Genomic DNA, 21,968 nt, shown 5'->3' with positions numbered 1-21,968 from the left:
GCCCCACCTCCCCGCGGCTTCTCCGAGGAAGGGGAGAAGCAGAGAGTTCCCTGTGAGGGGGGAAGGAAAGGGTCTGTCCACGTAGAAGGACACTGAGTCCTCCCCAAGAGCCAGTTACCAAAGCCACACACCCTGCAGCCTGTGAGCAGAACACTCACTTAAGAGGCCTCAGGGGGTCCAACAGAGAGTTGCCACTCGACCAGAGGCGAGCCCAGGCTTGGGGGTTCCCTCCTCCGAGCCTTTCCACACACGAGTCCTCCTCCCTGATGCCAGCCTTGAGATGTATCTCATGCCCTGGGCCTCGGGCCTCTACTCCCTTTCCCCACTGCCCCCGCACTCTGGCCCCACGCCACATGGCGGGTGGGGTTGAACAGGGTCTGTCTGGCACAGGGGGAGGAACCCCGGAATCCAAGGACAGGGAGGACGGCAGCTCCATTTGGCAAGTGCTCAATTTGTGCTGGCATCGTGCAAAGCATTGCACAAATTATCACTCAGCCCCCAACATAAGTCTGTGAGGCAAGTGCTATCATTACCCCCACTTTTTTTTAATGTTTCTTTAATTTTGAGAGAGAGAGAGCGCACGAGAGTGGGGAGGGGCAGAGAGTGGGGGACAGAGGATGCCAAGCAGACCCTGTACTGACGGCAGCGAGCCCAATGTGGGGCTCAAACCCACAAACCGCAAGATCATGACCTGAGCCAAAGTCAGATGCTTAACCGACTGAGCCCCCCAGTCTCCCCATTACCCCCACTTTAAAGATCATGAAAGTGACGTTCAAAGAGGTTAGGTGATGCCTAAGATCACGTAGCAAGTAAGCAGCCAAGCCAGGTCTCAAACCCAAGGCCTCCCAACCTCAAAGCCATGCTTTTTGTCATTGTGGTCTCCAGAGTCCTATCCCTTCGAGGAGACTGTCTCCCCATCTTTATCAAGCAGTAACTTGCCAGAGTACTTTCTAAGAAGTGCTAGTTCCCAGTTAGAGAAATGCTGCAGGCCCTGTTTGGTCTTATGTATTAGCACATCAAAGGCTCTGATAAGTCCTGCAAAAAGAAAATCCACAGAGCTTGGTTGGACTTAGTTTCCCAGCCCACCGTGATGGTGTATCCTTTTTAGCATGAGCACCTGTTGTCAACATGAGAAACATGTTGCTCTCAAAAATCTTAACTCCACACACATAAGAAACCTGTCAGCAACCTCCCTTCCAGCCTCCAGCCCTTCCCCTCCCCTCTTACGCCATTAGCTAGCTTGAGATGGGCTGTGGGAGCCATTCAGGCTGTGATGTTCCCCAGGGCAACTCATCACCATCCTTGACTCTTCCAGGCAAGAGGTCCCCAGGGAGCTGGAGGTGTGTGAGGCCCCATCCCACCTCCCTTAGGCTGGCAGCAGCAGCTCTTGAGGAAAGGGGACACTGCCAGCTCCGTCCCCAGGTTAGCCATTCCATTAAAGTCAGCCACAGCCAGCGGGGCTCTCAGCCTCGCTTCAAGTGACACTTAAAAGGCTGGAATTGAGAGGGAAGGAGGGAGAGAAGGGCAGAGAGGGAGAAAGAAAGAGACAAATGAACACGCCAGAGCTTTTAGAAGCTGAGAATTAAAGCCTCTTATAATTTGAGAATGGATTATAGGGACCTGCCACCTAAAGAAGAGAAGAGATCAGAAGAGTCCCAGATCTGGCCCAAGCTGGGTTTGGGCTCAGGCGCCAGGATTTCCCAAAGGCAGTCCAGGGACCCTGGTGCCAGCTCCGTGCTGCCGGCACGTTGTGCGGCCCCCTGTCAAGTCTCCCCGCGGCCCTGTCCCCAGGGAGCAGTTGAGGCTGGACTCTAGGACCCCAGGGCACACACTGTCGGCACCTGCCCAGGGAATGCAGACTCCCGGAGCAGAGTTGGCGGGAGTTAGATGTGCAAGGTCCAGACCTGGCCCCTGGAATTTTCAGCCAGCCTGTCCCCTCTCTGAACCTCAGTTTCCTCCACTGTTAAGTGGCTGACTGTGAGCCCTGGCCCTGCCGCCACCCCCCCCCCCCCCCCACCACCGTCTTCTTTATAGCCCAGGCCCTCAGGATGCTTACAGGGAAGGGCAGGGCTTAGCTCCCAGGTGACAGAAAGGAACAAAGAAGATGCTGGGCCCCTCTCCTCCTGGCCAGACTCTCTTCCCTCTCAAACCACAGGCAGACCTCAGTTGTCTGGCTGAAATGTTCCTTCCCCATCTGTGTTCCCACACTGCTCAAGGCCAGGCCTGCGAGGTCAGCACAGCTACCTCCCTGCTCTGGGGGCTACAGGTCAGCTAGGCTGGGCCTGGCAGAAAGCCCGTCTTCGGGGTATAGGACCCTTGCATTTCGAAGGCCAGCCACCAACCCTCCCTTTCTTCCCTCTTCCTCCGGTCCCGCTCCTGGCTGAGAGGACAGCGGGACACACAGCCTCCTCCCCCAACAAGGCTGGGGGCCTGGTCAAGGCTGAGGGACCAGCCCCCTCTGGGGAAGGGCAGCGGACGCACCGACCAGGATCGCATCCAGCTTGCTGCTCCCATGGCAGGCACCACCCAGGACCGCAGGGTCCTCCACCCCCATTCGCACACCTCAAGGGCGGTGTGCCCGCCACCTCCCGTAACAAAGGCAACATGAATTAAGTTCTTTGGAAACGCAAGATTTGATTCTAAGTTCTTTACCCAAAGTAACCCCCATCCTCTCCCAAACCTTAAGAGACAAGTACCATTATGCTCATTTGACAAATAAGGAAACTGAGACCTATAGCCAGCGAGTGGTGGAGACGAGATGCTGCTCCCAGGACCTGGCTCCAGAAGGGATGCTCTGGTTCCTGCAGCCCATTTCCCCTTGACCTTACCTGACTGCTAGAAAAGTGTTCTCTTTAAAACTCACAGAAGAGATGCTCCAAAATGTGTTTCCTTGGGGTTAGCTGAACACCCTTCCCCTGAGGGTCCAGGGGACCCCCATGCCCATCATGGAGCATGGCTCCTGCCAGCCCAGCCAGGGACACAGCCTCCCAACACCTCTCAGAGACTTATCTTTAATCATTGGGGGTGGAGCCCAGAGAGTGACCGAGGGGAGGGTTGTGGGGCCCTTACTCTCAACCATTCCTCCCTGTTCCTGAGCCGCTCTCGAATCAAATTGACGAATCCCTCTTAGCGTAGCATCTGTGACTCTCCCAGCGTCCCTGGTGCCACCTAGCTCCACCCCCACCCCACCCATCAGCTATAGGTGTTGGGGAGAAAGGGGAGATGGGGAAGAGGGATGGAGGGAGAGAAGAAAGAGAGGGGGAAGGGAAGGAGGAGGAGAGGAGCAGGGGAGGGGGAGGTAAAGGAGGGGAGGGAGAAGAAGGAAAAGGGAAGGGGGGGGAGGAGAAGGAAGCAGGACCAGGAGTGAGAGGGATGGAGGGAAGACAGGAGGAGGGGAAGAATCGTACCTGGAACTCCGCCTTTGTGGCACCGAGTGGACTGCAAGTACATAAAGAGCGCGAACGCGAGAGCAAAGGGTTGGCCTCCCTTGCAGACTGCTGCCTGCTGGGGAGGTGGCTCAGTCTCCGTGAGGAGGATTTCCAAGCAGAGCCACCCCAGCCCCTGCCCCCTCCCTGGAGCTTCAAACAAAGCGGGCAGCCAGGGAAGACGGGCTGCAAGCCCCAGCCACCGGGCCCGGGAGAAGGGGCGCAGGTGACAGCAGCCCCTGGCAACCGTTTCCCTGGCAACTGTTGGCAGCTGCGGGAAGGCAACTACGTCACTCCCCGGCTCCGACCCAGCACAGCACAAGCCCCCTAACTTGTCTGGTACCCAAGTCTCCAGACTCGGATGCTGCCCTGGGTCCAGCAGGGAGAGCTGGCAGGAGGAGGTTATAGAGAGCACTGGAGGCCACCTGCCTAAGTTTGTCAGCACTGACTTTAAACCAAATCCTTTTAGGAGCCGGTGGGGGCTACTCTTGTCACCCAAGATGCTTACTGTCAGCTGCATTTGCCCCTGGGGGTTACCAGTCTGTGGCCTTGACCTCATCCCAAGCTGGACACCCCTCTAGCCTCCCCCACCAACCATTGGCTGTCAGAAGTACAGAATGTGTACCTACTTCCCTAGAAGAGTCTTAGGGGGGCACCTGCTCCAGGAAGCCTTCCTAAGTTGCCAGACCCCACCAGGAATCTTCCTTCTGAGTTATCCTTAGGGCTGGGGAGCTTCCCCCTGGCTTTCTTTCAGAGAGTTTTCTGAGGGCCAGGTGTGGGTCAGACTCTCCTTTCTGTGATCCAGAGTAAGTACCAGTGCGGGGAGGGAAGAGAACAGAGGCAAAGCTTCCGAAACCCCTTCTATGTGCCAGATACTACGCCAGGCATTTTGGAGATCGATTTCTACCACTCTCCGAGGTCAGCCCTGTTGAAGCTCTCTTACAGATGGGGAAGCAGAGGCTCAGGGAAGTGAGGTGGCCAGGTCAAAGCCGCCCAGCTGGCAAAGGAGGGGTGTGGGTCTCAAACCAAGATCTCCTCTGAGACATGGAGACATCAAGACCAAATGTCCCTCTGATGCTTGACTAATCCTGCCCCCCATCCAGTGGACATCTGAACTTAATTTGATCACCTCCAGTGATAGGGAGCTCACCTCCTCCCAAGAGGGCACATCACTGTGACCTCTAAAAAGTCCTCCATAGCCAGTGAGTCAAAGAGGAAAGGACATCAAAGGCACGAGTGGCCTCCACGTGCCAGACAGGCCAGGGAAGGGAACCAGGGACAGACGTCTCGGCTGGAGTTTTGGCTCCAGAGCAGCGGCAGATCAGAGACAGGGTGGCGCTGTTCAGGGGGCTGAGGGGCTAGGGTCGCAGCCAAGCAGCTATAAACACTTTCCCAGAACAAGTGGGGAACCCCCTTGGCAATCACATGCAAAGGGGACAGAGGGGCTTTGCGGTGGTTTCTGGCAGAGGCCATGGGAAAGGCAGCAGGGCTTGGGGCCAGGGGGATGGTGTGCCCATGCACCCTCACACCTCCTCCCCCACCCATGGACCAGAGCCAGGAGGCAGCTATTGTCTTGCCGCTGGCCCAGAGCTGTGTCCCATTCAGGCACTATTTTTGGCCCCGGGAGGAAGAGGAAAAGAAAGCAAAGAAAGGAGCTGCTGTTCTCAGTGGAACCTTCGCCCGGAAAGGATTCTAGAGCCTGCTGGGCCAGAGAAGGGAGTCACTGTTGGATCAGAAGATTCTGTGCTTAAAAAGAGTTGGCAGGGGGCTGCAGTTCAGGGGAGCCAGGGGAGGACGCAGATGGGGCCCCCCTGGCCTTTTACACACACTTGGTGCTCACTAACTGCAGCGACAAGCGGGGAAACAGAGGCGAAACATCCCAGGTCCCACCGAAAGTCTCCAAGCACTTGCGATGACAAAAATACCTACAATAGCTCATAGGTCATTGCCGCCCTGAGCCAAGTCTCTGCCAAAGACATTGACAATGGTCTTGACACTGATGACCAGAATGGAGGTGTGTGGGACAAAAAATGAGGCTCCTTTTACAAATCAGACAGCTGAGGCTCAGGGAGCAGCATAAATAAGCTAGTGACCCCACACCACTCTCTCTCCACCTTAATGCCACCCACTCCCTGCTGAGTTCACCAACTCGGCAACACACTAGCCTTCTTTCTATCCTCAGACACACCTCAGGGCCTTTGCATGTGCTTTCCCCGAAGCATAGCACATTCTTTCCTGGACCCATTCTCTGATTGGTTTCTTCTCTTCTCAGTCCTTACTTCAAATATCTCCTCCCCCAAGAAGCCATCCATGATTACGCAACCAAAATTATCCTCCCTGTCATCACTCTCTTCCGTATCACCTTATCTTCTTCACTTTACAGCACTCAACACTGTCAGATGATCCTCCAATTAGCTTACTTGGTCTCCATTTCTCAACATTTACCCTGTCTTGTCTGTCTGGCTCACCACCTGTAGCTCCCGCCCTAGCAGGAGTCTGGCCCCCAGTAGACGCTCAATGACTACTCGTTAAATACACGAATGAATGACCAGAGCTGGGATTCTAACCAGGTCAGGCAGGCTCCAAGCCTCTTGCCAACAGGAGCCAATTCCTGATGCTACAGATTTGAGCCAAAAGTGTCACTTGCGGCAGGGGGTTCCAGCACTGAGCCATCCCGACTCCCCAGCGTCTGACTGATCAGGGGCATACGTACCTCTGCCAAGTGCTTGGCCAGAGAGGGACTCCCAAGACTGCACAGCTTGAGAATAGGGATGGGACCTGAAACTCCAGCCCAGCATTTCCTTCAATACACGGCTGCCTGGTAAAGGCTCTGAAAAGTCCTACAATGCAGAAGCTTGCAAGATCAAGCCTTTTCTAAATCATTGGGACCAAAACAGATTTTCAAAGTTGCTAGATTAGATGATGTCTGAGATGCCACCTAAATTTGTGATCACCGAACCTTGGGTTTTCTCTTGGCACAAAGGCAAAGTTATTAACATCAGGCCCCTTGACCACTCACTCCTCTGGCCCAGGGCTAAGAGGGGGCCCAGGGAGGAATTTGCCAGTGAAGGTGGGTCCCATTCCCACTTCTGCAAATGCTTAACTTCCATCTGGACTCCTGTGGGCTCCCCAAAGTGGAGCAGGGATGGGAAACAGCACATGTCTGTGGCCACGGAGGACCCTGGGGTCTAGGAACCTGGGGGTGGGCATATCCCAAGGGCCAGCACGCACAGACTCACAAGGCTGCTGGGGCAGGGAAGGGAACCACGTGGGTGCACAAACCATATGAACTGCACCTGACTTCCATAATGCACATGCCCACTCTAGGAGGGGACACTATTATGCCCATTTTGCAGCTAAGGAAACTGAGGCTCGGAGAGAAGAAGTCGCTTGCCCGGGGTTACACAGCTGGCAAGACTGGACTCCAATCCAGCTCTATACACTCCCTTAGCTGCACTGTCCCCGTTGCTCCATGTGGCCCCCCAGGCCCCAGTCCTGGCATCTCCAGGACATGGAGAGGAAGCGTCAGCCACTCTAGGGAGGTGGATATGCAGGTCTACAAGGCTGTGCTACATCCAAAACTTCACAGCCTGGGAACAGGGGCCAGGCCCCCTCCTGCCCACACCCATGGGGTCTGCAAACACGCCTACCCTCCCTGGACGGCAGTTACTGTGGCTTCCAGCTCTGTGAAAGAGGGAACCCAAGTTGGGGAGCCGAGGCAGGACTCCCAGGCGTGCTGACACCTGCTGCAGAGTGTCCGTGGGAAAGCACCGGCCGTCCTCCCAGCCGCAGCTAGTGATGGGTACCGCGCCCCGGCCCGGAGCCCCCTTTGCCAGGCCAGGCACCAGGACCCGGGCGTCCTTGGCTCCCAGCCCAGGAGCTGGAGAGCAGACCCTGTCCATCTGGTCTGGGGTGTGTGCATAGGCGGCAGGGCCCAGGAGGCTGTGGCAGGCTCAGCCACAGACATACGATAAATACAGCTTTGAGGAAAGCACGTGAGGACTCCTTCTGGCCCTGCCTGCTGCCCTCAGCTCTCTTGCGAGGCTCTGTCACATGCAAGTGTGTGGGAGGGGCTAGAACCGCAGAGTTGGGAACACCCGTACCCAGGCACAGGTCCATGGGATAGGGAGAGCAAGGGACAGCATCAGCTCCCTGATGATTGGGGGGGGGGGGTTTCCCCCTTTCTGACCCCTCCATCACAGCCTCCTGTCTCAGTTGGTCCCTGAGCCCCGATGCCCTCACAGCCGGTGCACCTTCACCTGACGCGCTGGATGATTAGGCGGACAATGGGAGCATCCCAAAGATGCCACTGGATGGGTGCTAATGGTGGAAGTCTGGGCACAGTGATAGGCAAGGCTGTGGAGGCACCACCCGCCCACAAACACCATCTGATGCCATTAGGATGACCAGTGGGCTGGCTGCTCAGGGACTTAATGCCTGGGGAGAATGTGGGAATTGGGTGCCTCTCCCGCCCACGGCCAGAAAAGCTCCGGGCTGGAAGGAGCCGTGAAGAAATTCACACTCTGCTCAAGCTCCCTCTACACTTCCCTGCCAAACTTAAACACTTGCAGGGATGGGGAGCTCACTACCGCAAATGGGTGCAGCCATCTGTGGTGCTGTGGGAAACAGCCCAGCGCTGTGCTCAGGCCCCCACTGCCACTGACTGGCCAGGGAACTTGACACCTGCTTCCTCATCTGTGAAGTGTGGATAAGGATTCAAATCTCCAAGGGCCAGCAGCACCCAGGACTGAACGAGGGTCTTTGTAGGCAGTGCGACCATATGTCCTAGGTAGGAGTGGGGGCGGTTATGAGTCTCTCCAGGGTTTGGCGCATGCCCAGATGGTGACACAGCCGGTGGAGCACTGGGCAGAGGGCACCAGGCCAAACGTGACTCAGTTGCTCCAGTCGGCCCCTGGGGCTCACCCCTCCCTCACATCTGTCACCATGAAGACAGGTGGGTCTGGGCAGTTGTCCCCCCTGCCACAGGGTCAGAGACCCAAGGTACTAACCACAGAGCCCTCCCTGAGAGCCATACTTGGCCAGGGACCCAGAAGTAACCACAGGGTGCTGCCCTAGGAAACCCGCCCAGCTTGAACTCAGGCCCCCCGTACAGGCCCAGCACAGTGGCCAAGCGGGTCAGTCCCTGGGCCACAGAGAAGAGCAGGAGGGAGCCCCATTCTTGAAGAATGCATGCCAGCAGATCAAGACCCCCCTAGATGGGGGCGTCCAAGGCCCCACGGGCTCTCCGGTACCTGGTGACTTTCCCAATGATGTCATGGGGGCACGGGGCTAATGCTCCAGGATGAACTCACCGTTGCTTCCTAAGGTCTTGGTGGTGGCCCGGAACAGTGGCAATGACAAGATCGCTTATGGCGTGCCAGGCACTACACTTAGCACCTAAAATTTGGTGGCTCACTTAACCTTCTCAAGGTGCCATTACCGTCCTCATTTTTTTTTTTTTAACGTTTATTTATTTTTGAGACAGAGAGAGACAGAGCATGAACGGGGGAGGGTCAGAGAGAGAGGGAGACACAGAATCCGAAGCAGGCTCCAGGCTCTGAGCCGTCAGCACAGAGCCCGACGCGGGGTTCGAACTCACGGACCGCGAGATCCCGACCTGAGCCGAAGCCGGACGCTTAACCGACTGAGCCACCCTGGCGCCCCTGCCATCCTCATTTTTAAGATGAGGCAAACAAGGCACAGAGAGACTAATACACCTGCCCAAGTTCACACAGTTGATGGAGCTGGGACAAAGCCAGACAGCCCCAGGGCCACCATGCTGCTTCTCTTGGGGGAACAGCTGAACTGGATGACGGAGGAGCAAAGGTCTGGGACAACTGGACGTGGGGGTCTACTGCCCGTGGGGCCCCACGTGTTTAGCCGTCTCAGCCAATCCCCACAGGGTCCCCTAGAGATACCGGGTACCTTCATCCCCATTTTACAGCCTGAGTAATGAGGCTTTGAGAGACAGAGCTTCCTGCTCAAGGTCACTTTTCAAGGATTGGAACCTAGTTCTAACTTGGCCCTGAAGACAAAACCTTCAGCCCAGGTTTAGGGAAGGCCTCTCAAAGCTGCACAATGTGCTTAGGACACACTTTGCCCCCATCGGCTGCCCCAAATTCCAGCAACCACCCTGCCAGGGGGTGGCACTCTCCTCTCCACGTATAGCGAGGACACTGAGGTCCAGGGAGGTGGCACCCTTGGGCCCCTGTAGCCCTCTGCTCTCCCCCCCTGGGCCTTGAAAGCCAAGGCCAGGGCTTCTGGGAGGGGGAAGGCAGAGGCCTGAGGACAGGGCAGAGATCTGAGAGGTCTCTCTCGTCTCTCATTGTTGTCATTGTCCTGCTCATCTCCAGAGTTAGTTTAAGTGGCCCTGAGCCTGGGGAGCCAGCCTGGAGCCATTAGCTGCAAACCGCCAGCCTCTTTCAGGGAGCTGGAGCTGGGCTGGCTTCCAGACAGCGAGGCCCCTGCCCCCGGCCGCCTCCCTGTAATGCAGAGCCCTGTCCTCCGATGCCCAGAGACTCCGCCGGCTTCTCTGGGGCTACGCTTTTATCTCTGCCTGCCTGTAACTGCCAAGCACGCGCAGACTGTCTGAGCCCGAGCCTGCAGCCCCTCAAGAGCCCGGTGCCCACGCCACTGACCTCCACACCACAGCACAAGTCAGGCAGGAGGGGGAAGGGGTAGGTTCTGCCAGAGCCCAGGCGGCCCCGGCTCTCCCCAGGGGGGAGGCAGGATGAAGCACCCAATCCTCCCCCTTCCCCCCCCTACTGCTGCCGGTTGTTACAAGTTGTCTCCGGGCCTCAGTGCACCCATCTGCCCGCCGTGGAGATCATATGACAAAGACGAACGTCTATACGGGCCAGGCGCTATGCTAGACGCTTTACTGCATTAACTCCTTAACGTTCACAACTGCCCCCCAACATACACACTATGGCTATCCGCTTTTTCCAGGTAAGGAAACCGGGGCAGACACCCCAGTTCACACAACCAGAGGGGAACAAAGCCAGGATTCTCCCCAGGTAAACCGGCCTTGCTGTCTCTGTGGGTCCTGACACCCTAGCGGACCGTGGGCTCGGCAGTGGCAGGGATGGGGTTTGAGACAGGGGCACGTGCCCTCTGGCACCCAGCGCGGAGCCCGGTCTGGTCGAGGAGCCCCCTCCTGACTGAGGGGCCAGGAGAGCACAGTGGACGACGTCTCGTACTCTGCAGCCCCAAAGACCAGCACTTACTCATGGGTAAGCCTCCTGTGCCTCAGGGTCCTCGCCTCTCAAGCAGGCACACCAGGAGCACGTGCCTCACAGGAACGAAGGGTGTGCAAAGCGCTGAGCCCAGGGCCCAGCGGGGTCTGAGGCCGGGAAGGGCCAGGATGTTCCGGCCCCGGCCAAACCACTGGGCTCCAGGGAGAGTTGGGAGGTTAAGGGACCCGGGCAGGTGCCTCAGCCCACCTGTGCCCGGGCAGGCTGGCACCCGGCAGGGGTCACATACTGGTGTCCCAAACTCCTGCCACACCCTCAGCCCTGCTCCCCAGCAGCCCGGGCCTGACCCCAGAATCTGCAGGGCTCCGCAAGGGCCTCGAGGAACTCCTGGTGAGGCATGCCGACCGGCAGAGGGTAAGCCTGGAGAGGCGGAGGCCCAGCCAGCCCCTCCCCGCTGTTCGAGGGACCCCTCTGTGCCAGCCCTGCCCCACTTCCCTCTCGCCATCTGCCTGGTCCCTGGGCGCCTGCGTCCCTGATGATGTGCTCACGTGATGCCCCATCTGCCGTGAATCAGAAGGCAGGGTCCACAGGGCCTCCCCGAGGACGGGACTGCGGGTGCCAGGCCCGCTCGGGCTCTGGTTCAGGGGGAGGGGCGGCACTGGGCTTCGGGGCTGTGTTGCCACATTTTCCCATCTCCCCACCTGCACCCCGGACACCCCCACTGCCTCCTCCACGCCCTGCCTCAGAGCCCTGCCCCGACTCTTCCCCCCTGCCATGTAGAAGCCCACCTGTGCCTGCATCCCCCAAACGGGCACTGCCCCCAGCACCCACCACCCAGCACTTACCACCCGCACCCACACCCACACGCGGCTCTTGCTGAGGATGAAGCAGCCTGTGGCCCGGCTCAGCTGGAGCACGGTCCACGTGGCCCCTTCATGGCTGTGCCTGCCCCCCTCACCCCTCCCATCTCTGTCCTGCCCGGCCCTGCTAGGAAGGCGATCCCTGCAGCACAGAGACCCCACCACCGCTCTGCTGCCTCTTTCATCCGCTGTCCCTTCAGCTGAGCGGCCACCTCCCCCTCTATCCCCACAGCCATGAAGCTGCCTTTCAAGCAAGAGCCCTGAGCCCTACAGCCTGGGCTTCGGGCAGCCAGGCCACGGCGCATCATAGCCCTGCCCTCCCCATCCTGTCGGGGTCACAGCCAGAGCACCCAGCCCCCACCCAGCACCCATCTGACCTGGCTGTTGGCTGCTGTGCTGCCCACGTCATCCTGCCATCCCTCCTCTGCAGAGCAGATCGAGACCTGCCAGCCTGGCCCTGCAGGCCCCATAAAGTGACCCGTGCCAGGTCTCCAGTGCCATCATCTGCCCCATGTCCAGGCTCGCATCATTCCGAGCCCTTCTCTATGCAATTGCCTCTGCCCTGCGCAGAGGCACCCTCCCAGGTGGCCCCGCGCGCCACCCTCCCAGAGGCACACCAGCCCTCTCCACCACTCTCCAAGCCCAGCCGGGTCCTCCCAGCCCAGAAAATTCTCTCCCCCTCTTGGCAACATTTTGACACTCCTCAGCCTCAGGTCCTAGCTATCTTGTTTGTCTGTGTCCCTGACAAGATGGGGTGTCACGGCCAGGCTGACCAGCCCCTGCCCAGCGGCCCAGAGCCCTGAAGCCAGCAGCAAGAGTGTGCACAGGCCGCCCGGCACAGCGTCTCCCTCACAGGCTGGGCCTGGGGTGGTGTCTTTCACAAGCCGACACTCTCGGAGCCAAGCCCCAGGACCACAGGAGGCAGGGCACCTATCATCATGCCTACACACCCATTTAGCAGCTGAGACAACTGAGGCCCAAAGAGAGAGGCAAGGCAAGGTGCTATGACTGAGGTGGACCCGTATCTCAGGTCCCCGGGGTCCCCACAGCAAAGGGGGATTAGGTCCGGCCTCAAAACGAGTCCAACCTCTAGATGTCGGCAGAGAAGGTCCCCTAGGACCCTGGCCTGGGCTGGGGAACCAACTCAGCAGCTAGTGGCTCTCACTGCCAGGAGATGCTTCTTCCCACTCAGTCTCCAACCCCAAGAAAGCACCTCCGCCCTCAGGGTACCCACAGTGAGGGGGCAGGGGCCCTGGCGTTGGGTCTGGGCCACCCATGGGTTCTAAGACACCTTGTTTATCTCATTCATTGCCCCCACCCCCAGGATATCATACACACAGCAGGCGCTCAATAAATGTTCAGGTGAATAACTTCTTTGGCCCTCTGGAGCTGCAAAGGCTGTTCTTACCCACCCGCCTAGGCCAGGCCGGGACTGCTCCAGGCAGGATGGGCATTGGGGAGTACGGTGAGAGGCGCCCGTCTCAGTATATGCCCCCCAACCCTCCTCAGTAAAATGAGCACCAGTTCCTCCTGTGGGGCCACCAGAGACCTCAGCTCGGCACCGCAGGAAGGAGGCTGGTTGGGGAAGAGGGAAGAAGAGGATCCAGCAGATCCCCCAGGGCGGGCGCTGCGGTAGCACCTGGAGAGAAAGCCCTATCAGTTCCACACGGATGGGGGCACCGGGGTCTGGAGGTTAGTGGGCAGGGGGCTCCAGCCTCAGCTTCCACTTCCCCATGTATCTGCCCCTAGTTCTCAGGACCCTCTCTCACCCCCACGTTCAGACCCCATGGCCGGGACTACCTCCCTCCGAAAGTGGCCTGTGTGGTGAAGAGCCAGACTGCCCCTGGCTCACTTGGGGACCCGGGACCCAGCCCTGGACATCTGTGAGCAAAACTGTCCGCGAGAGCCCTGTCCTCCCTCGGACTGGACCCCGGTTCTTTATCCCCGGACTTGGTACCTGACGTTGGGGAAGCCACCTGAGAGCCTTAGTTCTCCCATCTGTGCAGTGGGAGCAGGAATGGGGAGTTGTCTCACAACCCAGAGAGCAGACCCCAGCTTGCTGGGTCCTGTGACGATACCACTCTGAGCCTCAGTTTCTCTTGTTAACAAAGGACTGGCGGCTCTGAGAGATTCCATCCTGTGGGGCCCCGTTCCCTTCTCAGACACCTCCCTGTCGGTCTACCCCCAACACTGGAGACCCCGCACAGCAGCGTTCATCCGGGCTGGCTGCCCCCAAGAGGCCTCCCCCTACCCTCTGCCGCACACCTCCCTCCTCCCTCCTGCTGTCACACCCTTGATCTGGTACCTGGTGCCGGAGAAAGGTCCTGTGTGGGACCAGGCAGCTGGAACGCCTTTCAAGTCCCACTTCAGAGGCTTAGCCCCCCAGCCAGAGTCAGGCTGCCCCCAGTGGGCAGGCTGGTGAGTGTGGGAGGCTCCCAGCTCCTCTCTTGCAGCAGAGCAAGGCGGGCAGGCAGCTGCGGAGGCAGGCGAGGCGGCGAGGCTGTGAGGGTTTGTGGGGGGACGGCCCCCTCCTGCCCTAGTCGGGCTCCTCCCTCTTCCCTAGCTTGGCTGGGATGACGGGACCATACGTGAGTCACGGATTTCTCAGAGGGGGCAGGGCTGAGAGAGCTCAGGCGGTGACCCTGGGGGATGCCCATGACTCAGCGCTGGGCAAGGGGGCACCTCAGCCTCACCACCCACCGATCCTGGCAGACAGGTGCCAGGCTTCGGGGACAGACAGCCCCGCCTGGGGATAACTCTGCCTCCCTGCCCTCCATCTGTCGCTTCCCCAGGGCTCTTCTCCCCAAAGTTCCCGCAGAGAGGCTAGGTTGCCATGGTGACAGGCCACTCAGATGCTGCCCACCGCACTCCCTCCCCCCCACCCCGGCCCCGCCTCAGGCCCAGGCGACAACTGCCCCTTCCTGAAGGAGAGTCCAGGCTCCTTAGCAGCAGACAGCAGCCGGCGCTGACCGGCAGAGCGGAAGGCACTGGGGGAGGGGGGGTGTCAAGTGGCTTGGCATGTGGCCACCCAGGCCACGCACAACTGACCACCTGACCTTGAGACTTCCTTGAGCCTCAGTCCTCACAGCAAAGGGACTCATCTCGATGCTTCCCGGGTTCCAACATTCTAAGACTCCCGTTCTAGATTCTGAGACCCCAGGGGCTTCCGGAAAGGTCCCTGTTAGTACATCTGCTGGGCCAAAGGGGAAACTGAGGCCCGGGTGAAGAATCACTCCTGCTGGCTCCAAAAGCTCAAGGGGAGAAACTGGGATTGGGGCTGATGCCTACATTCCCTTCTGGCCACTGGCCTCTGTCAGCAGCTCCCTCCCACAGCTAAGGTTAATAGCCACCCGAGGAGTCAGGAAGCTTCGGATGGCTCATGGCCAGCCCTGCGCCCTGTGGAGCAGGGACTCCCTGTCATCTCTCATCCCCACACGACTCCCAAGTCAAGGGTGCTGTAAGAATTTCACAACATAATGAGGGTAAGTGGTGACAGCAATAAGAACAGTAATAATAATGATTACATTTACTGAGCACTTACTACATTCCAGAATCTTGCCTCACACCACACCATCACCATAGCACCACAGGACAGTGGCGAGGAGGAAAACACATTGCTCAGGCCAGTGCCCGGCACTTGATGAGCCCTCAGTAAATATTTGCCGTGAATGTGGCGACGACAAAGGGAGAGCACAAGGCCGAGAAATGCAGCTCAGAGAAGGGAATTAACTTGCCCAAGGCCACAGAGCTGGGAAGTGGCAGAGTGGGGATGCAGGCCCGGGAGGTCTGGCTGCACATGGCTCTCCCGACCACTCGTGAATCCAGCCTCCCCAGACCTCTGGCGTGGGGCCTGGGCACAGCAGGTGCTCAGGGCACCGTAGGCCCCTTCTCTCGTGCAGGGATCTGCATTCTAAAAGAGGGACCTGAAAAAGTCACGTGATATAGCACGAGTGGAAGTTTTTTAGGCAGTCCAGGAGGCAGGGGATCTGCTGCGGGGGAAATGCACCCCTCACTTGCCTGCATAGATCCTGCTGCAGGGAGGAGAAAGGCAATAAAGCTCATGGTGGGGTGCAGGGAGGCCCTGATGTCAGAGCTTCCAGTGAGCAGCGCTTTGCTCTCCAAGTGATCAGCCCCCTGGCGGCCTGTGGCGGATGCCCAGGGCAGGCGGGCACTGTAGGCACTTGCTCATTGCTGGGCCTGGGGGGGCAGTTCACACCTGGCGGGGACGAGGTGGGGGGAGGGGGGAGGGGGCAGGAAACAACAGAGAAGAAAAGTGAGTTATCCAGGAAAGGATGTGGGGTCCCTGACATGCAGTGTTCCTGAGCAAGTTACCACCTCTAAGCCTCAGGGTCTCCAAGGTCTGTCCTTCAGGGCCAGGCCACTGGTAGCTGGGGCAGCCTCAGCTGTTCCCCGGGGGCCACGCCGGCAGGGAAGCAGGCCCTCCTGAGACACAAACACACACACACACACACACACACACACACACACCCCACAGAGGGTGCTGACCAGCAGGACGTGGGTGGAGTGTTGGGGGCGCCACTCTCTCCGCCTGAGGCAGGGGCACCCTAAGCTGGACATCTGAGCGAGGGACTCAGAAGCCAGGAGCCAGCTGCCACTCTGGCCACACAGGAAAGGCCTATGTGGTGGGCCGGCCAGGGTAGCAGAGAGCTTGCCAAAGCTCTGTCTGCCCTGTCACCACCGGGCTTCTCAGAGACCTACTACGTGCTGGGCACTGTGCCAGGCTCCAGAGCAGGGACGGGCAGCAGGCCCACCCAGCCCCGAGTCTGGCTCACATCAGGGTGATGTTGGGAGTTCGTTACTGGTATCGCAGAGCTCCCAGCCTCAAAAATGAGCAACCAAGTAAATTATTGTTAGTTACAATAGTACCTATTATTAGTACTAATAACAGGACTGCTAATAGGTACTGTGTCCATAGGGCTCACTGTGTAAGATGCTCTGTTCTATGTGGATCATTCTCATCTCATCCCCCCCAATACCTGGGTGCCACTGGTATTTTAGAGACGCAGAGTAATTCCGCGAGGAAAAGCCTGGTTTGGACTCTAAGGCTTTACACCGGCAGTGCGGACAGAGGGCAGGTCTGGTGGGGCGCGGAGAACATGGAGGCAGAGGGAGGTGTTGGGGGGACACTTTGATCCAAGAGACCAGAAGCAGGGCTAGGACCCTTACCCCACACACAGGAAGACAGAGGGAGAGAAGAGATGTTAGGAACTGCCTTGAAGATTGGGCGGGTGCCGGATGGGGTACAGAGCTGGCAGGCAGGGAAGAGGGTGCCCTTGGATACGGCAGAATGGGGGTGCCCCCGTGACATGTGGGGGAGCCTTCCAACAGGCCCCTGGAAACACATCGCTGGGGCTCAGGGGCTCAGGGCTGGGATCCCCTAAGCTCAGAGAAGCTCACGTGCATTACTGACTGGTGACAGAGGCCAGAGGAGGGGGAGGGAGTGCCAGAAGGTGAAGGTGCAAAAGGGTCTTCATTTTGAGGGATGGAGGAGAGGCTGGAAGCCCGGGCTCTGGGCTCAGGCCAACTAGCTTCTCCTCCCGGCTCCGCCAGCTGGGTGACTCAGGCACCGTCTCTCCAGCCATCCACCTTCTCCCCTTTAGAGTGGAGACAATGCTGATAATAATTAACAAGGCCACATGCATAAAGCAACACAGCCCAGGCACGAATGAGCACCCCCGATGTGTTTGCAAGGGCTTGACTGTCCAGAGCAGGCTGGACATGAAACAGACACAGGGCTGCGACCAGGCATGGCCCCCAGGACAGGGATAAGCCGACCGAGCTCCACGGAGCCCACTGTGACAGAGCCGGGAGGAGAGGCTCTACCCTTCTCCGTCTCTCAGCCCCCAGCCAGGGCCATGTGAGTGAGCCTTAAAGTCGGTGAAGAGCTGTGCCCACCTGTGGGAAGGGTCACGGGCAACCGTCACCTGCATGGCAGTGGGTTTTTATTGGACAAGAGCACTTGCAGCCCAGGCTTCTCCCTTTGCGAGCTGAGTGGCCTCATCAAGCATTGAGCACCACACCTGGCCATAGTAGGGTGCTCGACAAATAATGGCCAATGTCGCTGCAGTTATCATAAGGTCAACACAAATGCCAAAGGCCTGGCCCTCCACGGTTTGTGAAGTCCGCTCACGTCCAGCATCTCCTCTACAAAACAGTGGTGATTGTTCCCATTTAACAGAGATGGAAACTGAGGCTCAAAGAGAGAACCTTCCCGAAGCCTCACAGAACATCAGCAGCAGAGCCAAGACTTGAACCTGGGGTCCTGGGATCCAGACCATGTGCTTTGTGGCCAGTACTCCCAGACACCTCCCGGTTCATTCCCGTGGGAAAGCCTCCTGGCCACGGGCGCGGGGGAAGCTGTAGCCCCATGATAACACCATCTCCCGTCACACCCGCCCCAGGGCCCGGCAGGGATGGCATTGCCCATGTGACTCAGCCGCCCTCACAAAGGGAGCTGTGTGCCCTGTGCCTTAGGCCTGCCTCCCCCACCCGTGCTCATCCCCTGGCTAGAGGAGGAACAGGGAGTCCGACATATCCAAGACTTGGGGAGAGCAAGGGGCACTGGAGGCCATTAAAATGTGACAAATCTAACAGAGATTCAAGCCCAGGCTTGGGATGTAAGAGGTCGGTGCCAGCTTCCAGAGGGAAGGCAAGGCCAGGCACACAGGAGGGTAGAGACAGCCCAGGTTCCACGCCTGTTTTTCTGAGACCTTATCTGGAGCTCCAAGAACAGACTCAACCCAGCTGGCTCCCTTGGGGGTGGAGCTGAGGCACCTGCCCACATTTACCTGCATCAGATTTCAAAAGCTCTGGAGCTTGTGGTCAGGGAAAAGACACTCCCCGATTGCCAGCAGGGCTCCCGAGTCTACACCTGTCCCCAGCACTGCTCTTTTTCCACCCCTTCCCCCAGAAGGCTTGAGACGCAGAACCCATGCACCCCTACTGAGCACGGTGTGCCAGGCAAGTGACTTGCGTTTTCCTCCCACAACTCTAACAAGGAGGCCTTGCCCCATGTGCTAAGGAGGAGACTGAGGCTCAGAGGGGAAAGGGAGCCAGCCCAAGGTCACACAGGATTTGAGCCAGGATCTAACTTCAAGGCCTGAAACTCCTCCAGTCCCTCCTTCCTGGTTCCAGTAACATCTTGACCTCATGCGATCAAGAAGTGGCCTTGGGCCCAGCACAGACAGGCAGGCAGACAGACAGCCCCCCACCCCCACGGTCACCCTGTTCCTGTCCTGCCGGGAGGGGACCGCTACAGAAGGCAAATGCTTACAGAGTGCAGGCTGGCTGGGCATCCAGGGACCACCCCGGCTGACCTCGCCAGGAGGCAGGCACACCTAGGTGCCCAGCAGCCTGAGACAGAAGGTAGACAGAGCTGCCACCCCCTCTTTCCAGGCATGACGGAATGTCTGACCTCAGCCCAGCCTCCAGTCGCACTTGGCAAGAGGGTTGGATCCAGCCAGAACAGGCCTGGAAGGTCATTCTAGCCACACTCCCGCCTCTCAGCCTTCAGAAGCCCCCGAGCCCAGGGCAAGGATGGGCCCACCAAAGATGGACCCCAAGCTCTCTCCCCACCCCACTTCCATGCCCGGCCAGCCCAGACCACTCTTGCCATGGGAAACAGGTGCAGGGACAGGCATGTAGAGGCCTGGATTCCTCAAGGGAGGCCCTAGCCGTCTGTAAACATCAGCCCCCACCCCTTTGTAGCTCCGGAGATTGGAGCTAGGTGGGCTGGGTGGCGCCTTCCCACTTGGCCTCCGGAGCCAGCAGTACAGCCCCTCCTCAGAGTGACAGCTGGGAGGGACCGCTCTTCCCCTTGGAACCCCGGGTGCCCTGCTCAGGCCCGGGGGAGACCCAGCGACTGGGAGGCTCCAAACTGCCCCTCGCTCCACCTAGACGCCTCCCAGCATGGTCCCAAAGTCCTTCAAATAGCACAGCACGAAACCCAACACCAAATTGTTCCCCTCTGAGCTTTCTGTGCCTCAGTGTCCCCAGGTGTAAAATGGGGACACCAGGCCTTCTCACAGCAATAACAGGTGTTGTCACTACCCCAGGCTCTCTTTTAAAGGCAACTTCCCTCGGGGCGCCTGGGTGGCTCAGTCGGTTGAGCGTCCGACTTCAGCTCAGGTCACCATCTCGCGGTCCGTGAGTTCGAGCCCCGAGTCGGGCTCTGGGCTGATGGCTCAGAGCCTGGAGCCTGCTTCAGATTCTGTGTCTCCCTCTCTCTCTGCCCCTCCCCCATTCATGCTCTGTCTCTGTCTCAAAAATAAAATAAACGTTAAAAAAATTTAAAAAAAAAATTAAAAAAAATAAATAAAATAAAGGCAACTTCCCTCAATGGGGTGAGGGGTAGTACCCGGAAGAGACTTCTAACTCCTCCTCCCTGTTCAGACGGGAGGGCTGGGACAGGCCACCAGCTGATGTCTCCACCGCTGTGCCCCTTCTGTCAGCAACCCCCTGGGCCCTGGCCTGTGAGGTTTGGGCGGCAGCTGCTTGGACACCCAAGACTTAAGCCAGAGGCCTCTGGTCCAGCAGTGGGGCGTTGTAGCTCCCGGGCCAAGGGAGGCAAATGCGGCCCGGAGAGGTCTGGCGAGTACCCATCAGGTGGCACAGCAGTGTACGAAGAGGCAACATTTGCTTTGTCTTGACGATGACTACGTGCCATCTCACGTGACTGCCATAGGGTCCCCAGGACCCGGGATCTCACCTTTGCACGGGGCTGTGCGACGGTGGGGCCGCAGTTTCCTCACCCGGGAATCCGGCTTGCACGGCTTCTCTTTCAGTAAAACAAGGAGCCGGGGTTGGACATGTTTTGTGGACAGCCCACAGAGCGCCCCGCAGCGCCTCCCGGGAACACCGCCTTCTGCACATGCCTCCTTCCCAGCAGCCAGGCAGCTGCCGGGGTCCCCCCTAAGTGCGGGGGCGCAGCTGGCTCGGGAGGCATAATGGAGCACAAATGACAGCCACTCACTAGTGAGGGCTGGCTAATTAACAGAGGGATCGTGGGGGGCCCGTTTTGCCGCCCACACACCGCAAGGGAGCCCAGTGGGTAGGAGCAGAGCTGGCCAGGAGCCAGGCTCCTCCCATCTGCAGCAACCCGCTTCTTGTCTGGCTGATGTGTGGGACTGGGAGACCGGGAAGGCTGCGGGGTGGGGGCACGGGGTGGGGGGGGACCTGCTCCACTCTGTTTTCAGACCGTGGCCCTTGCCCAGCCCCCTTACCCAGCCCCCCTCTGGGTGCAGAAACCACCCAGAGAAGGAAAGCCTGGCCCTAGAGCCCAGGAGGCACAGCGGGGCCGGGCCCTTGCCTCCACGGCGGCTCTCCTGTCCCCGTGTATCCTCAGCCACCATATAGCGGTCTCATCGCAGAGGCCTGAGGGGTCCGGAGAGAGGCAAAGAATCCTGGGCATGGTCCCAGTCCCCTCCACTCAGCTGACCAGGGCGAGGCTGCCTTTCTCTTCCTTGTCAAAAGTCACATAACCTGGGCCAGCCTGCTCCCAAACCGGTTTCCCCTGGGATCCCAGGAGGAAACAGGCTGTGGGTGGCTGGAAGCAGGCAGAGGCCTTGGGTGCAGCCTCCTGCCTCCTCACATAAGCATTAGGGCTCCAGCCTCACCTTGGACCTCAACCTTATGCAGTCGCCCCGCCAGCTTCCCTGCGCCAAAATGACCACCACGCCTGCCCGGCAAAGGACCTCAGGACAGCCAGGGCCTCCGAATCAACCCAGGACCCTGCGCAGACCAAGGGCCAGGCCTCCCACATGTCCTCAGGGCATTGAACTAGACCTGAGAGCCTGCCGAGGTCAAGCAGGCCAGGCTGGGAGTCAAACTCTGCTGAATTTTCCTGTCCCGTCCTCCACCATAAACAGCCAACAGCAGTTTCTTACCTCTGAGTCTGGGCACGCCAGGCGCCAATGGCCGGACTCTGCCTCCTCCCCTTCCACCTTCTCCTAGGGCTCACGGGCACCCAGCGGGAGCCTGTCTGGGCAAGCTGTCCCAGGTAAGGCCCCGCCTTGCCTGTCTTGCCATTTCCGGTTGGCTGCCACCTCCCTCTGTCATTCCTGGATTTCCCGGCAGGCGCTGACCTGGCCCCACTGGGTGCTGAGCACCCTCGCCCCTGGCCTCACCCTTCCGTGGGTTTTCGGCACTTCTACTGAACGAGTGGGCTGCTGGCCCACCCATGGCCCCCGGACGAGCCTGGGGGAGTCACCTCTGGGGGATACTGCCCCATCATATGTAATTACCACCTCTGTGAGTTCCCTCCTGCCTCCTTCCTGAGCTCAGGCCCCACCTGAAGCCTGGGCCCAGGCTCACCTGCCTATAATAAAAACAAGTCAGCAGACCGCAGCTGGCTGGAGGCTGGAGGTGAGGGGGTGCGGTGGGAGGATGGGGAATGGGGTACACAGTCTCTACTCTCAGAACATCCAGCCTCCTGCAGGACACAAAGCAGGAACTGAGTCAGACAAAAGGTG

At 59.0% G+C, this 21,968-nt stretch overlaps 1 protein-coding gene across 10 annotated transcripts in view; it reads right to left on the bottom strand.

Annotated features, from left to right (window-relative positions):
* The window catches only part of ADGRG1 (adhesion G protein-coupled receptor G1), a 39,371-nt gene extending 17,878 nt beyond the window's left edge, over positions 1 to 21,493 (bottom strand). Inside the window, exon 1 of one of the 10 annotated variants that reach the window (XM_060650675.3) lies at positions 21,384 to 21,493. The gene's annotated coding sequence lies outside the window, so the exon portion shown is untranslated. Of the gene's footprint in view, positions 1 to 2,828; positions 2,971 to 3,407; positions 3,534 to 11,855; positions 11,988 to 13,783; positions 14,321 to 20,206; positions 20,468 to 21,383 lie in introns of those variants that run through there. The other 9 variants (XM_060650680.3, XM_060650674.3, XM_060650673.3 and 6 more) reach the window with 9 other exon arrangements.
* Between the last annotated feature and the right edge of the window lie 475 nt (positions 21,494 to 21,968).

Source organism: Panthera onca, chromosome E2, assembly GCF_046562875.1.
Source record: "Panthera onca isolate mPanOnc1 chromosome E2, mPanOnc1 haplotype 2, whole genome shotgun sequence".
NCBI classification, from domain to species: domain Eukaryota; kingdom Metazoa; phylum Chordata; class Mammalia; order Carnivora; family Felidae; genus Panthera; species Panthera onca.
This window is presented reverse-complemented; position numbering and strand designations above follow the sequence as displayed.